Below are 17,532 nucleotides of genomic sequence, written 5' to 3'. Positions count from 1 at the left end.
GTTCCTCCCAAGGAAAGTACAATCGGAACTCTGGCCCACTGTGATCTAACCCCTCGGGCTGCTTTTCTTCAGGCCAAATGTTCCAGAAGGCTCTGTTCTCTCATGTCAAAGCTCTTCAACCGGCTCCCTTGTGGTTGGTTTGGGGACTCAGGGAAGAAAGGGAACCTGCTATTGATCTTTAGGCTGCCATGGAATTGCCCCTGCTGTAGCTGGCTGGGTCCCACAGCCCCCCAGCAATGGCACACTCCTGAGGTGATTCCAGTGCTTCTGAACCGACCCGAGTCTGCCTAAGATTTTAGCCAACTAATGATGACTCATGCTGTTCTCTGGCCTTTCTCGGGTTTTAAACGTTTCATAAATGACACTACCCTTTATAAAATTGTTTTTCTGAGGGAGGACAAGGATTTTCTCTTTTATTCTATGTTGATGGAGGAGATAATAAATTTTAAATAATTTGTTGAAGCTCATTTAACTTTTTACTGAGGAAAATCTGAGTGATCTTAATGATTTGCTTAGTGTTTCTTTTTTGCTTTCTTTCTGAGAGGACAACTGTTCTTACACACTCTGATATCTAATTGTTGTTTTTTTTTTTTTTAAATAAAAACAATCTTGTCGGGCGCCTGGGTGGCTCAGTGGGTTAAGCCACTGCCTTCAGCTCAGGTCATGATCTCAGAGTCCTGGGATTGAGTCCCGCATCGGGCTCTCTGCTCAGCAGAGAGCCTGCTTCCCTCTCTCTCTCTCTGCCTGCCTCTCCATCTACTTGTGATTTCTCTCTGTCAAATAAATAAATAAAATCTTTAAAACAAAACAAAACAAAACCGATCTTGTCAGCATTTAATAACAGTGAAATAAATTCAAATCCTCAGATGGTCCTTGGAAGGAAGTCTAGGCTTGTGGGTATGAGCTGGAAGTCTGGCATTAGCAGCCCTGAGACTGACTTCCCAGCTGTGTTATCTTAGGCAAGTGTCCTAACCTTTCTGTGCCACAGGTTCCTTGAGTATAAAATAAGACTAATGGTGGGTACTCATTTCACAGGGTTAATGGGAGAAGTAAATGAGCTGATTCATGTCAAACTTTAAACGTGGTACTTAACACATAGTAAACACTCAATAATTGCCAACAACTATTATTACTATGTGGAAGCTTCTATGACACGCACTGAGGAGGGTCAAAGAGGAAAGAATCTCTGCATGCAAGTGGATTATAATTTTATAGAGAAATATGAGGGGAGACCGAGGCCCCGGAAGAGTGGACAGGGACTGGATGGGTAGGAGGAGACGGGGCAGAAGACAGGAGGCAGGTGGGTGAGCATGTGGGCGTGAAAGAAACGGAAGCCCAAAATGCAAGGAGACCAGGAAGGGAGGCAGAACCCCAGGGCTCCTGCCCCTGACTTTCTGGTCATTGGGCCATGAGAATGCTGGCTTCAGTTTCCTCATTTAGGAACGGGGGGCACCAGACCAGATCATCGCCAAGATCCTTTCCATACATTCCACTGTGAGATACACGCCTTAGGAGCCAAACTCACAAGGGTTTGTTTTCCCTTTCATATCTTCTCTTCTCCTCTCTTTCTTATCCTCTGGCTCTTCTTTCTCTCTGCCTGATCTTCCATATAGCTCAACATATGTCAGGCTGTCAACATATGGCATATTTTGCAAACAGATAAACAGTGGCACATATGCAACCATATATTCCTGGCATGCAGATGCCCCAGCTTGGCTTCGTCAGCCTCAGCAGAAAGCATTTGGTAAGTCTCTCTCGGAAATTCCAGAATGCACGAGCCGCCCATGGAGCCTCTGACAAGCGGTTAAAATAAGTCGTTCCATGTCTTCTCTGGTGCAAAAGCCAGAACACTGGCTCCCTGCCCTTTCGGTTCCAAGGCATTTAATACCAAAGGCTCTGCCCCTTCACTCAACTATCTGGGATGTTCTGACCAGGGGTCAAACTGCCCATTAAAAGTTCTTTTGTTTTTCCAGTGGGCAGTGACTCATCGTGTCCTCCACACCAGACGAGCGGCCCTTCTCGGACCTGGAAAGGTTATACTCTGAGACCCCTGGGTCTATTTTGTCCACTCGAAAATAAAAATAAGCTTGTGTAGCTGACTCCGTAAAGTCCACCCCTGTCCTCCAACAGGCCCCATTTGTCCCTGCATGCCCAAAGTAGTAGGCCCAAAGCGTTCCTCTACGTGCCCTCCCCTGATATCCCTCAACCAACGGCTGCTGATAAAGGGTGGATAAGTGCCCCGGCTCTCTCACCCTCCGGCGGGATATTTTTGAAGCCGTGGATCCCAGAGTTGTGTCTGAGAAACTGGCCTGAGAGCATATCTTCCGTAGCTTCCTCGCTTTTCCTCTCTCGTGCCCACCACCTGGGTTTCTGGGAGTTCCTCCATTAACAAAGTGCTTGCTCTTGAACCCTTGGGTCAGCGTCTTCTTTGGAGAGGACCCCAATTAAGGCAATCTGTAACTCAAGTTTGGAAAAAAGGCGATCAAGGATAACACAGGATCTCCTCAACCTCAGACTTTGCAACTGGGGCCCCCAAGGCAATCTGCAGTTTAAAAAAATGCTCTGAAATGTCAACAAAAGCAACTGTGGATACCAAGCTTTTGGCAATACTCTGCCCCAATTCTACCTGGTCACTGGGTCTGGTCTGAAGCTGTCCAAACATCAGAGTGGGATTGTCCTTCTCTGGCCACGTGAAAATGGGAGATGGCAGAACAAGAGAGAAAGTTAGATTCTGCCACGTTTTCCACTCCCGCGTGGCTTCTTGCCTCCTCCCCCTTGAGATCAAATTTTGTTCCTTGTAAAGATTAAAATGGACCCGAACAATAAGGTAAAGGAAAACAGCAATCAAGGAAGAAAGTGAACGTGACTGGTTGGTTGTTGTAATACTCACTGGAAGCTCAGTGTGTACTGAATCTGAGTTAACATTTAACCACTAAAAACTCAGGAGTCAAAGGTCATTTAACGAAGGTACCTCCAGACAGAAAGTTTAAAAAGTATCACCATACTACTATTGTCCTTTAACAAGCTACTGCAATGTTTTCAGGAAATCCCACGGGCAAAATTTGATTTGTTATGAGCTGAATCTGGAGAGGAAGAAATCAAGAGTTTGAGATGCAAGTGAGGCCCATTACATCTCAAACCTTGACCCATTCAGTAAGCTCTAGGTCAATGCTGTCCAACAGAACTTTCTGTGATGATGAAATGTTCTAGAGCTAGACTGTCTAATACAGTAGCCACTACCCACATATGACTATTGAGTACTCAAAATGTGGATATTGTGTTCAATTTATATTATGGTTATTTAAATAATTCATTTACTGCATTATCATTTATATTGTACAATAGAGTTTTATCTGGTATTAGGATTATAATAACGGCTATTCCAGTTCTAGGTGTTTCCCCCCCCATCCCCTTCTCTTTCCTCTCCTCAGTGAAGCCCTGGCTTGAGCTCATTTTTCTGTCTTAGACCCAAGTGCTTCCTTCAGGATTGGTTTTCTGTTCTTGCCCTCCAGATCTGCTCATTGTCCACCACCTCCCAGACTTCGGGGACTATTGGTGGGCGTGCCCTCACGAGGCAAGTGTGACAGAGTTGTCCATCTCCAGTGTAAGCTCCTCTTTGACCTCATTCTACTGACTCAAGCTGGGGGGCAGAGACACCAAGGCAAATAGGGTGACTTACTTCAAATCTTTTGTCGCCTACATAGAAACTCCTTCCCTTCATATATAGGCTTGCTCTGAATTCGTGGAGAGACCCTGACATATTATGCCTTGTGGAACAAGAAGGCAGACGCTGGCATATGTCTACACGTCCCGCCTTTTAGAGCCCTTCATCATCTTCACACATACACCTGTCACAGCCCGCACCACACCCAGAGGGTACCTCTAGCTCTTTGTTGTAGGACAATCCACAGGCAGACAGAACCTACTTTGTCCATGCAAGGACATCCAGAATTGCCTAGAGATCTATGCTACACTGTCTCGACCCACTGATTAACATGGGGGAGGGCGGTTCTGCAAATACTGCAGCTCCCTTTTCCCCTGATGAAGGCTTACACTGTCCCCAGAGCAGGACTGAGCCCAAGCCACTCTCCTGGGGGCTTAGCATGCTACATCTCCCTTCTCGGTTCTTCCCTTTCCTGGTGCATTTCCTTACTGGTTTTTATGAACCCTCACCTCAGAATCTACTACCAGGAATACAGCCTGAAACACAACTTCTTTAAATGAAAAACACCAAATCCTAAAATTCACTGAAGTTTTTTGTTTTGCTTTGCAGGCGATCTCGTTCAAAAAAAAAAAAAAAGCTTTTTTTTGGGGGGAGGGATGGGTGAAACAGGTGACAGGTATGAAGGAGCGCACTTGTGACCAGCACCGGGTGACGATGGAAGTGCTCAATCGCTACGTTGCACACCTGAAACTAATATTACACTCTATGTCAACCAACAGGAATTAAAATGAAAACTAAAAAAAAAAAAAAAAAAAAAAAAAAAAAAAAAAAAGCTTGTTTTTAGTGGGACCAAGAGGTAGCAATGTTTTTCAGCTGAACCTTTAAAAAGTATTTGGAGCCTAGGAGAACAGATCGGTGTTACCTTAAAGTCTTGACAACGTTATCTGCCCAACAGATACGTTTGTAAAGGTCCTCAATCCAAACATTTCAATCAGTAGCTCAGTGTCAGACCCTCAGACTAGGAAAGGAAAGAGAAGGACGCTTTTAGATTCGACAGATATTTGTGGTGGGTTCCCCAAGCCCCTCTCAAGGTTACACGGTTCCAGAGAAGGACTCTGTTAATCACGCTGCTACTTTGCCAAACATACTCAGCAACACAGACTTACTTAGTAAAGATGAAATTGGGCTCTTCAAAATCTTTTCTAAAAAATTCACCAAAGGGCTATTTTATGACCTAGTTTCTTTATTAAGTAATAATGTAAGGAACGTCTTGTTTTCAGTCCCCAGCAGCTGCCAAAACCTGAATGTATCAAATCCAACAGATCACAGCCATCCCGGAGTTCTATTAATAGCAAGATAATTTTCAAATCCACTGTACCGAGTAGCATTTTGTTTTTTGGTTAGGCATATAATACATTCCATATCACGTCTGGTGCGTTGTGTCTTGAGGTCGCGTTTTTAAAAATAAATCAGGCTTGTTTTAAATTAGGCAAACAATACATCCATCACTGTTTGGTATTTTGGCTTGGGCCCTTGTGGTGCCATGGCTAATATCTAGGTTTGTGGAGCCTAAATTAAAACACACTTGTCTCTTTTATGTTCTTGTCCTGTGTTTCTTGGTGTTTATTGGGAGCCACAGAAGTGTAAGAAAATAGCTCTCTGGCAAGGAAGCAGTTGCAATGATCCCATGAAGAATATTTTCTAGATGGGCTCTGGTCTGTCGGGGGGGGGGCATCTCAAATGAGGAGGAAGAACTGTATAACATTTTGCCCTGGTTCAAACCATTTATCAAATCAACCTCTCTTTCTATCTCACTTTGTGTGTGTGTGGTTTAAAAATCTTTTCCTACCACAGCGTCATAAAGCTACTGTCCGTGGTGGTTAATTTTCTTTGTCAGCCCAGCTAAGCTGGGTCAGCTGCTGGACCAAACACCAGGCTAGATGTTGCTGTGAAGGTACGTTAGACGTGTGATTCGCATTTACAGCAGCAGACTTGGACAAAGCAGATCACCGTCCCGAGTGTATGTGGGCCCCACCCAATCAGTTGAAGGCCTTGAGAGAAAAGTCTGAGGTCCCCAGAAGAGGAAGGAATTCTGTTTCCAGACTTCCTTCAGACTCAAGACATTAACTTCTTGCTGCAATTTCTAGCCTATGAGCCCGCCCTGCCGATTTAGAACTTTCTATTGCCTGCAATCAGATGAGGAAATTCCTTAAAATCTTTCCCTCTCTCTCCCTCTCTCCCTCCCCCTCTCCATATGTTTATTCTTACTGGTTCTGCTTCTTTAGAAAACTCTAATACAGATTTCAGATATTCTCCTACATGGTCTTCTGTAAGTTAAGATTGGGATTTCACAACTAACTTTTTACCCCATCTGGAATTGATCTCGTAGATAGATTCTTAATTTAGTATTTCTTCAATTTCACATGCCTTGAGAAGAAGAGCTAAATGTGTCCATTTACCAGTCCTCTCGGACTGTAAGTTTGTGTATCTCTTTAAAAGCATAAACATCTATCTCTCACTGTAGATATCCTGATTCAACAGGTCTGAGTTGGGGCCTAAGCACATATATGTTACTAGCACAGGCAATTCTGAAGTTCTATATAGAAGAAAATGAACATAAATATTTTTATATCCTTCTGATAGGGAACATCTGAGAATGCTATTAGAGACAAAACCCATTAAGAAAGCAGCTTGAGATATTTGACCATATCAAAGATTTTTTTTAAAGATTTATTTATTTATTTGACAGAAATCACAAGGAGGCAGAGAGGCAGGCAGAGAGAGAGGAGGAAGCAGGCTCCCCGCCGAGCAGAGAGCCCGATGCGGGACTCGATCCCAGGACCTGAGCCGAAGGCAGAGGCTTTAACCCACTGAGCCACCCAGGCGTCCCCATACCAAAGATTTTTAAACTGTGTAAAATTATCAGTTCTAAGATGAATAAGTTCTAAGGCTCTAATGTATAACATCATGACTATAGTTGATAATACTGCATTATATAATTAAAATTTGCTGAGAGTAGAACTTCAGTGTTCTTGTCAAAAAATAAATAAATACATAAAAAGTAAATATGTGGGGGTGATGAGTGTGTTAATCTACTCAGTGGGGGTGAATCTTTCCACAGTGTACATCATACCAAATCATCGTGGGGTGCACTTTAGATATGTGACGATTTTATTTGTCAATTAGACCTCAAACTGAAAAAAACAATTCACACAGAAAAGTGCGTCTGTAAAATTTTCAAACTCTTATACAGTAAGCGATGCCATAAGGAAAGTTCGAAGTAGAAGGGCAAAGTAGGGAAAATATACAAGATGTATTAAAACAGTGACTATCCATATGTAAAGAGCTCTTATGAGTAAATACTGCAGGAGCAAGAGAATAGGGTCAGAATGATTAAGAACATCCGTCAGAGGATCTAACTGTCTGGATTTGATGGTTGGCCCCAACACTTACAAACACTATCCTGGTGGGCACTTACTGAATCTCTGATTCTATTTTCATGTTTCTAAAATGGGAATCGGAATAACTCTATATGGTCATGGTGAATATTAAAATAGGTAAGGCCTATTAAGAGCTTAGCGTAGTGACACACTGTAAGGCATCAATAAATACTAGCTTTTTAATGAAAAAAAAAAAAAAAACAACAACACCCCCTACCCTCAAAATGGGCAGAGACAATAAACAAGCAAGTCATCAAAAGTAACAACAACAACACAACAGAAGTGGTGATGAAACCTTAAAAAAATGCCCTCACTTATGGTTAGAAAGATACAAAATAAAAGATAATATTTTTGTTGTTATCATGGATCCAACTGGCAAAGATTTAAAAAATAGACACCCGCTCCTGTTGGGGAGGGTGATGGAAAACAGATCGCATACATTCCTCCAAGGCTGAGATCCCTGGTCATGGAAATAAGATATCCCACCACAACCTCACTGACCCAGCTGCTGGCCCTCTCTCCTGTCACCTGGACCTCTGAGTCCAGCAACGTAAGAATTACCTTGAGGACTGTGCTCCACGCAGAGGTCAATATCCATTCTGTTGCGGAGTATTTTGAATATCATCTCTGGATAGTATCTTTCCCTCTTCTTGCAATATGTCAGAGGTTGAAACATGTTCGCCAAGGAACTAATTAGAAAAATGAATAGAAGTCCACATATTGAGAAGTTCATTGCAAAATTGGAAACACCCTATAAGTCCTACAAGATATTTTGTTTAAATTTGTCATGGTAAATCCATACAATGTATTATTATGCCCATCTTAAAATGAGGACATTAAAATGTCCCAGGATGTAATTAATGGGGAAAAAACACAAGGTACAAACATCATGTTTAATATCATCACTTAAAAAAATATACAGAAATCATTAAAAAAATACCACTTTTGTTTGGGTGTATATTTTTTCATGTAAAAATATATGTGTGTATGTATACATATATACACATATATGTATTTACATATATGTAATTTTTAAAAAGATTTATTTGAGAGAGAGAGCGCAGGGGGGAGGCTGAGAGAGGGAAAGAGAGAGAGAATCCCAAGCAGACGCCCTGCTGAGCAAGGATCCCATGCAGGGCTCGATCCCACAACTCTGAGCTCATGACCTAAGCCAAAATCGAAAGTTGGACGCTCAACTGACTGAGTCACCCAGGCGCCCCTCTCTGTATGTAATTTTTAACAGTATTTATCTGTGCTGAACTCCAAAATCTCAGCACAAATTATTGCCATCTCTATTTCTGCACCTTTGCATTATGGCTTTGGCTCGCCTCAGATTAAAAGGTGTAATCTGTCTCTCGACCACTTAAATCTGCGCTTAGCCATGTAACTGGTTTGGCCAATGGGACATGTGCATATGTGGTACCTGCAGAGGCACAAAAATGTTTGGGTTTCGGGGCTTTGCCTCCTGTTGCTGCACTTGGAAAACTGAGACCACCATGTGAAGAAGGGAAGAGCCTGTTCTCCAGCAAGGGAACAGCCTGCTAGAAAGGTCATGTGGGGGAAAACTGAGGTGTCCTAGTCAACATCCTGTCAACTATTAATTGTGAATAAGGTCTTGCTCAGCCACCCAGTCCAGCCAAGCATCCAGAAGACTGCAGAGATCCATGGAAGCCAACCTAGAATGATGAAGTCATGATCACTGCTTCCAGCCACTAAGTTCTGGATTGTTCACTATGTTACTTCAGGCCAGTCAAATTTGGATACTTAAAATTTGAAGGCAATTCTGTATAACTCTGCATTTTCTAAACATTCACAAAGAACATGCATTACTTTTTAAATTCAAATTCAATTAGTCAACATATAGTACATCATTAGTTTCAGATGAACACATATTACTTTTTATTAAATCAGAAAAAAAATGCTTTTTCTATTAAAAAATTTTTAAATTTTTAATTTTAAAAAACTGAAAACCTCTACCAGATTCAAGCTGTTTGGCAGAATAACAATATCAATAACTAACAACTAAATAGCACTTACTATGTACCAGACACTGTGTTTTTACATATATTATCTTAATCTCCATAATAATTCAATTGCAAAGAACACTATCATCATTCTCTTTTTCCATTTGAGGAAGTGAAGGCCGAGAAAGGTTTAATGACTTATCCAAGGTCACACAGCTACTAAGATGGCAGCTCTGAGCTTGATCCCAAGCAGTCTGTTTCCTGAGTCTATGCCCTTAACTGACCTCAGACAGAGACAAAACCATACGTAAATGTAAAAGGTCATTTCTAAAGGATTTGGTATCTGAAAGTTACAGCTGTGAGATATCCAGGATCTCTCTGGTCTCTCTTGGGTTCCCTAGATTCATATGACTTCGTCAAGTAAATCACTTTCAGGGTGGACATAGCGGAGATGGGCTAGGACTCAAATCGTTCCATTTTGCTGCTTGTTATCAACTCTTACAGAGATCCGTTGAGAGAGGTGGAGGGTGTTAAACTCTTAACTAAAAGCAGGTTTGTCAATTGACAAAGTTCTTTTAATTTATGCTTTCCCTCTCCACCAAGGCTGCCAACTAGAGAGAGCTATTTATAAGCTTGTTTATCCCACGTTCTATTGTGCAAGAGGCATTTTTATGCCACACTTCCAGCACAGCTCTGCCCACACTACAAACAGTGAGCACTCGACAAAAGTATAGATGACGATGATGGTGGTGCCCAGACATACCCAGCAAGCTCGCCTCAAGGTGTGGCAGGGCTGAGTACTTAAAAGTGGAACTTTAGAATCAGACCTGGATTCAAATCCTAATGCCATCATTCACAAGTCATCGGTCCTTGGGCAGGTTAGTTAATTTCTTGGTGCCTCTGGCTTTTTTCCGACGTCAAACAGAGATGGGGGTGGCTGTAAGGATTAAATGATATGATTCTTGTTAAGAATTTGGCAACGGGTGCTACTCTATCAGCATCACTATCTTCTCAACTTCAAAAGTTTAGACAAAACTATGACTTGATCGAATTCTATACTGTCTACAGACTTCAGTGTCATCCAAAGCAAAAAGTAGCACATCTTAACTATGGATGACAAAACTGAAAGTCTAAAATTCTTAGTGACAATCTTTTCTTGTGGTCTTGATAGTACAAAATCAGCACAAGATGGCGGCCTTAAGTGGTCAAACGGAATCAAGATTGGTATTCCCATCTGGAGTCACATGATGATCCTTGCTATGTGCTGAGACAGATTGCCCCCAAATACTGTTAGGACTTGAAGATGGGAGACCCCTTCCAACTCAGCATGGCCATAGCCGAAGACTGTCAATGCCTGAAAACAACAGAAAGCAGACTTGGGACTGTTCTGCCTTTTCATGACTGCCTCCCACAGCCATTGTTACCCAACAGGACAGGCTTTTGCTCTTCCGACAGACAAAGTTCATATGTCCAGTCTTAGATAATAATTCCAAGTCTGCAACAGTTAAGTTGTAAACATGACAGAGTCATGTTGAAAAAAACCAAGGAACAGATTTTCTTAAATTAAAAACAAATGGAATTAAAGGAAAAGTCATCATTTTTGTGTTTCTGTAACAAACACAATCTAATGATAATCCATATCTGCTAGAATTCCTGGGTTTTTTTAGATTATAATTAAATTTCTCCTTGAATAATCATCTTGCACACTTTCCCTAGGGGGAACTATTTACATTTCATCATATCTTTGAAAATGTAATAGATCTCTATTTTAATCAGCCTTTCGTATTTGGATCATTCCTTGAAAAGACAGATGAACAGGTTTGTTTTTAAAAATACAATTCAGCAGTGAATTTGATGGTACCAGAGATGCCATAAGTCAGCGAAGTTTTAGAGACAGTTTTGATCATGAATGGCTATGACGCCAGAAATACCTTTGGCAGAGTGATTTAGTAATGGCTGCTGATTTGTTCCATCTCCCTATATCCATACCCGTATGTAGGCTCCTTCTACAGGCTCCAGACTCCAGATTTGGCCATGTGATCTGTTTGACCAATAAGGTATTAACAAATGTGATACTAGCAAAGATCTGAAAAGCACTTGCCCATTGGGGCTATCCCTCTCTTGCCATTCCTGTTTTTGTTTTTTGTTTTGTTTTGTTTTTTAAAGATTTATTTATTCATTTGAGAGAGAGAGAGAGAGAGAGAGAGCGCATGGAGGGAAGGGGCAGAGGGAGAGGGAAAATCTCAAGAAGACTCTCTATTGAATGGGGAGCTGGGTGGGGATGCTCAATCCCAGGACCCTGAGATCATGATCCGAGCTGAAATCAAGAGTCCGATGCTTAAGCAACTGAGCCATCCAAGCGCCCCTCTTGCTATCCTTAGGACTCTTATTAGAGCTGCCATGTGAACAAGCCCATCCAGGGCTGCATGATGGATGATGAGAGAAATCCATGTCTGGAATTAAAATGGCGGCCTCCAGTATCCTAGCTAACTGCCAGCCAGTGTCTTGGCTGGCCCAGTGGTGGCCTGTGGACACATAGATGACACTCAGTTAAGACCAGCAGAAGACTCTTCCATCTGAGCCCACCCCAAATTTCCAGAGCATAGAATTATGGTTGTCGGTTTAGGCCACTTCTGGGGGCGGTCATGCAATGAAAGCTAAATGATGAGTGCAGAGTTAGCGCACCAGCACTAGGATGGCTGTGGGATCCCCTCAGAATGATTTTGCTTAGAAATTGACAGAAGCATAAAACAAGAAGGAAGCACATATAGGTTGCTCCATCCATCCACGAACAAGGATCAATGTAATGACTAAGAAAACTGGAGCAAGCGTGGCAGAAGGTATGGGTATGGGTGTGGGCTGACCCCTCACTATTCGTTATTTGGGATCAATGGAGTAAACACCAGAAATTATGAACATTTTAAGAACAGTGAGGGCCTCCAGTGCAGCACAACTTAAAACTTACTTTGCTTGCTGCTTTGCATTTTAGGCTTTGTATAAAGCTCTTGAGGCCCTGGGTTGGACCAGATCAACAGGCTCATAAAACCGGGTCTTGCTGTGTGGTTTTTTTTCCATCCCTTCCCCTAACTATATGCTCTGTAAAATGTCCCTCAGGAAAAGGGCTCCATGGTCACATAAATCAGGGCATACACTTGCTTCCTCTTGGAATGTCACAGGGTACCTTGGCATATTAAAGACCTATTCATCCTTATTTATGCCTGTGCTACATTGTATTTGACCATGGAATCCTTTCTGTGAGGAACTAAAATCTCATTAACCAATGTTTCTTAGAGCATACTTGGAGAAAGGGTTTTCTTAAACTTTCTTAAAATGAAATACAACACACAAATGGAAAGGTACATGAAGTACAAACATGCGGCATAATGAATTATTGTAGACCAAACACTCCTGTAACTACCAGCCAGGTCAAGAAATAGAACATTGTCAGCCTCTCCCCTAGACTCCTCCTGGCCCATTACAAATTCCTCCCTTCATTTCCCCGACTTTATGGGAATGACTTCCTTGCAGTGTTTTATTGCTTTGCCACCTACATATGCATACCTAAATTATACACTTGTTTCGTCTGTTTGTGAAAGCTACATAAATGGAATTATATAGTACGTATTGGAGGGGCTTAGGGTAGAACTATCTTGAACTTCAACAGATAATGCCAAACTCTTTCCCAAATCGAGGGCACCACTTGACACTGGTCCCAACAGTGTATGACAGTTCCAGTTGCTCTAACATCCTAGGTCATATTTGATACTGTCAGATGTTTTCATTTTTTGCCCATCTATGCAATGTATAGCAGCGATTTTGATTTGCATTTCTCTGATTAGTGCTGAGGTTGAGCACATTTTACGATGTTTATTGGTCGCTTGGATATCTTCTTTTGAGCAGCTCATGTTCAAGCTTTCTGCTCATTTCTCGACTGAGTTTCTATTTCTTTCTCAATTTGTAGGAGTTTCTTAGTCTATTCTGGATAAAAGTCCTTTGTGGGGTATAGGCGCTGCTAATATCTTCTCTTGCTCTATGGCCTGCTTTTTCTCCTTAAGGGGTCTTTCGTTGAACAAAACTTCTTCATGTAAATGTCATCAAGTGTCTCACTTGTTTTCCCTTGGTGCGGAGGGCGCGGCATGTCTCCTTTCGTCACACCTGTCTCGGTGTCCAGCAGAGTTCTGAGGAGCTGGACTTTGAATGGTCAAGTCTTTCCTTTAGTACCGCTGAAGGCCCCAAACTGCAGGCCCACCGAGAAAAGGGGAGTGGGTGGGAAGGGGAAGGGCAGAAGGCCAGGGGGAGGAGCACTAGGGACTGGCAGGAAGACAACAGGGGCCCTGCCAGTATCGAGAGGCTAGTTCTGAGAATGGATTAAAGGTCACGTTCACCATCCAGCTCCTCACGCATGTGAAGGAAGTTGGCAGCATCATCAGAAAGAAAGGAGACTCGATCAAGATTTGTGGGGACCGTGGTGCACCTATCAACATCTGAGAAGAGAATTGGCCTGAGAACTACAACTTTGGCTGGAGCCACTAATGCTACCTTTAAGTCCTTAGCTACGATGACTGACAAACTAGAAGGGACAACAGCACAATAGCACAGCTGGCAGGAGACGTCGGTCACCCTGAGCCTGACGAACCCCATATCGGGGCGGCTCTCTCACTGGGCAAGGGAGCTTCAAGATCAAGGAAATACTAGGAGAGAGCGCAGGGGCCCGGTCCGGGTGACCGGAAGTACGCTTCCGTCCCAGCTGAGCAGGGCACAACACCCGCCCGAGCTTGGCAATCCATCACTGAGGGTGTCAGACGGACCAGTCTGGTCACGTCGGAGTCACCCCAACCCGGGAGGTCAGCCAGGTCTCTGGTCATCCTGGCAGGCGGTCAGGAGAGCAAGACACTGGCAGCCATCGTGGGAGCTTTTCTCACACGTGCCCATCCTCTGCCTCCACCCCAGGCTGCAGGGACTCCGTCCAGAGCCTTACACCACTCAGGGACAGCGTGGCCTTCCACGGCCACATGGACCAAGCTGCCCCCATTGGCAAACTTCCAGTCCCTCTTTCCTCTAACGTTTGGCCACCCTGGATTCGGTGACATTGAATCCACCCTCTAGAGGAGAAAGGCTATGGGGCAGGTTTGGACGCAGCTACTGGGAATGCCAATTAAATTTTAAATTCCAAGCATTTTAATTGGCTGCCTGATGGGGTGTCAGAGTGCCCCCCAATCACCAAGATGCACCAGGTGTCCTGGGGAGAGATCAAAATTGCAAGCCCCATGAAAGTACTTGGCAGCGGACAAGCTACCCCCACCTCGGCCCAGCCCCGGGCCTGCCACCAGCACTAGCCCAGCTCAGTACCTAGGTGCCAGGTTCCCCTCAGAGACAGGCAGCACGGGGAGTGGCGGAAACCATGCAGATTCATCGCTACGCTTTTTCGGCTCTTCACCCCTCTTGATCCTTCTGGGTAGTTTCTGAACACTCAGCAATTTCAGTTTTTAAATAGTCTGTTAATGTTCAGTTTCTTAACACTTTACCATAAACTTGTGATTTTTAAATTATTTTAATTCCTTTCTCCATTCAGCTGTTAGAGCTCAGTTCCATATTTAGTTTTATATGCTTCTCTGTGTTTTGTTTTATTTTGGGTTTTTTTGCTCATGATTTTTTTTTTGTTTGCCGTCGTAGAATACAAGAGTAGAATGTTAATACAATTCAGCTTAATCTCTAGCGTCAGAATTTAAAAAAAAAAAATAGTTAAAAAAGTGGACTGAAAAAAATTTTAGCCAGATAAGGGTTTCCTCATGGTTATCTTTACCATTGTTTGGTAGTCACAGAAAGCTCTTGGATCTTGATGTATTCTTGCTCTGGGTCTCTGTTTTATTCTCCTGGGAGAAAAGCTACAAGGACAGGAACATGGCGTGGTGCTGCAAGAGGCTGAGAACGACCTACTGGAGGGGAAAGAACTGGCATGTACTGGTTGGCTACCACATGCCAGGCTCTGGGCTGCGCTGTTGACCTACACAGTTATGTCATAGTTAACCTACTTAGTTAATGCTCTTAATAATTCTGGAGGGCGATACCATTATCCCTCTTTAAAAGCGGGGAAACTGAGGTTCACTGAGGCAATAACTTGAGCAAGGTCACACAGGTCAGTCAGCCAGTCCATGGCAAACACAGGATCTGAACTTGGGGCTTTCCCGCTGCAAAATGCCGCCATGCCGCAAGAGCAGGGGACTTAGCAAAGTTGCTCTGTGAAAGGGAATTTTAAAAAAAATTTATTTATTTATCTGACAGAGATCACAAGTAGGCAGAGAGGCAGAGTAGAAGAGGAGGCAGGCTCCGCACTGAGCAGAGAGCCCGATGCGGGGCTCAATCCCAGGACACTAGGATCAGGACCTGAGCTGAAGGCAGAGGCCCAACCCACTGAACCACCCGGGCGTCCCTATGAAAGGGAATTTGAAGTGTTGCCTTTGCTTCATGATAATTGGTAGGGGGAGAAAACCCTTTACATTCACTTCCTGTCTTGCTGTGGGTTACCCTAGAAGCAGAACCTAAGAGCATGATTTTTGAGAATTCTTCATTTCTTGGGGGGGGGGGTGATTTGAGGAAACAGCAGTGGGGGAAGTGGGGCCGGAAGGGAAGGGAGCCAGTAAAGGGGATGTTATGGACCCCCGGGGGTCACCAGAGCTCAGCCTTGCTGGGGAACTCCCAGAGCCCGTTGTTGCCACGGACTGGAGAGAGTCAGCCCACCCCAGAGTCGCTGCCGTGGAGGGGAGAGGCCGCTGGGCATTCATCTCCCCGCTGGCATCCGTCTAGATGCGGACAGCTGTGGAGGGATCAGCCCTCCAGCACGCGGGGCTTGCCCTGAGGGCGGGCCCAGGTGCTCGTGGGGCTCCAGAAATTCCCCCGGCTGCTGGCGGAGCTTTGCAGGTGTTTGCAGTAAAGAGACTTTGGCACAGAGGTGGATACCAAGGGGATGTGGCAGAAAACCGATACTGTCTGCTACACCCTCTGCTAATAAAAGCCAACGAAAAATAGAAATCAACATGAGCTCCGGTAAAGGCGAGAAGGCTATAGAAGAGCTTAAAATCCCTCCAAAGGGCTCTGCAATGTAATATTCCTGAGATGTTCACCCTTGCACCTCCAAATCTAATTTGCCACACTAAGGAAGGGGCACCCCCCACACTACGATTTAATAATTTAGCTATTATTTGAGAGCGATCTTATTAACAGTCCATTCATTTTCTCCCCGGCAGCTCAGTCATTGAAATTCACCCACTGTGTCTTGTGACTATTAGTGATACTGCGGGTAGTATTATTTATGAGTGTGTACAAAAAAAGATTTGACAAAGATTTCACGTGCAACCTGATACGAAAGACAAGATTTCCAAATCTGCGGAAGGGGGCGGAGGAGGGTGCGGGGGAATGGGCTGGGCTGGGTTTAGTCTAGGGCGTCTAAACCCGTGCCCCCCCCTTCCCAGTCACCATCTGGGGGGAGGGGTGGATAGTGGTGGTGGTATTTAGAGACTTTAAATACCCGCTAAATAAAGGGGCTTTTTAATGCAAATTAACCCACTTAATCCCTTTCAGAGACTAGCACTTTCACAACAGCTTTTAAAAATAGAAGAAAAATGTTCTAACGGGGAAGAGGAGGGAACGTTCAAGGAAGCAACAACTAGAGTTAGCTCCCCATGGAGAAGCTGTGATGCTGGCCGGATTCGGAAAGCAAAGATTCAAAAGGAAAACGACAAAATTGAGATCATTTTCAGTTTCAGGCCCTCGGTGCAGGTACAATGAGTGCTCTGCCTTGTACAAAGGTGGTGCAATTTAATTCATCTACTCTGGTACAAGTAGTTTTACACTCAGGAAGAAAAGTGCAAACAGGCTAAGTTGTTACCGAAACAGTCGCTCCAGGGGAGGGACGATGCTGACAGTTGGGACCGCGGTGTGTTGGGGGGAGGGCGGCCACGGGCTGTCTGGGAAATCTCTGTACCTTGATACTCAATTTTGCTGTGAACCTCAAAGTGTTCTAAAAATTGGGTCTCAAATTAAAAAGATATCTATTTAATAATGTTAACTCTTTAAACCTTTGCACAAAAATCGTGAGGAGATAGGCCAAATAGAGTATCTTCATATTAACAGACAAGAAAAGCTTCGAGTAGTTCAAGTTCAACTCACAAGTGGAAGAGCCTTCTGGTTTTAGGTTCAGTGTGTCCTTTGTGGTACGAAGTTTTAGGGAAGCTGATGAAGAAAGCAAAGAGAAATTTTCCTGTTTTGCATGTAGGAGTGGACCCTACTTAATTCTGGCCAACAAAATGTGTCCCAGTAGGAGGGTGAGTGAGTATGTGTGTGTGTGTGTGTAGGGGAGTCAGTGATATGGACATCACTCTCCATAACTCTCCACCCAGAAATCTTACCTGTTGAGGTGGTTGTACCTTGAGAGAGCCTCATTACATTCTACCCCAACCCCCCACAC

The 17,532-nt window shown here is 43.8% G+C and overlaps 1 long non-coding RNA gene across 1 annotated transcript; it reads right to left on the bottom strand.

Moving 5' to 3' along the window:
* Positions 1–867: 867 nt before the first annotated feature.
* LOC101680487 lies at positions 868–7,785 on the bottom strand. Its single transcript, XR_001180588.2, has 3 exons — positions 7,666–7,785; positions 4,587–4,682; positions 868–2,454 (listed from the first exon to the last, which is right to left on the bottom strand). It is a non-coding gene; the product is annotated as an uncharacterized LOC101680487 (long non-coding RNA).
* Between the last annotated feature and the right edge of the window lie 9,747 nt (positions 7,786–17,532).

Source organism: Mustela putorius, unplaced genomic scaffold, assembly GCF_011764305.1.
Source record: "Mustela putorius furo isolate JIRA1106 unplaced genomic scaffold, ASM1176430v1.1 tig00003836_pilon_pilon_pilon, whole genome shotgun sequence".
In the NCBI taxonomy this organism is placed as follows: domain Eukaryota; kingdom Metazoa; phylum Chordata; class Mammalia; order Carnivora; family Mustelidae; genus Mustela; species Mustela putorius.
Note: the sequence above shows the minus strand (reverse complement) of the source record. Positions and strands in the feature narration are given on the sequence as shown.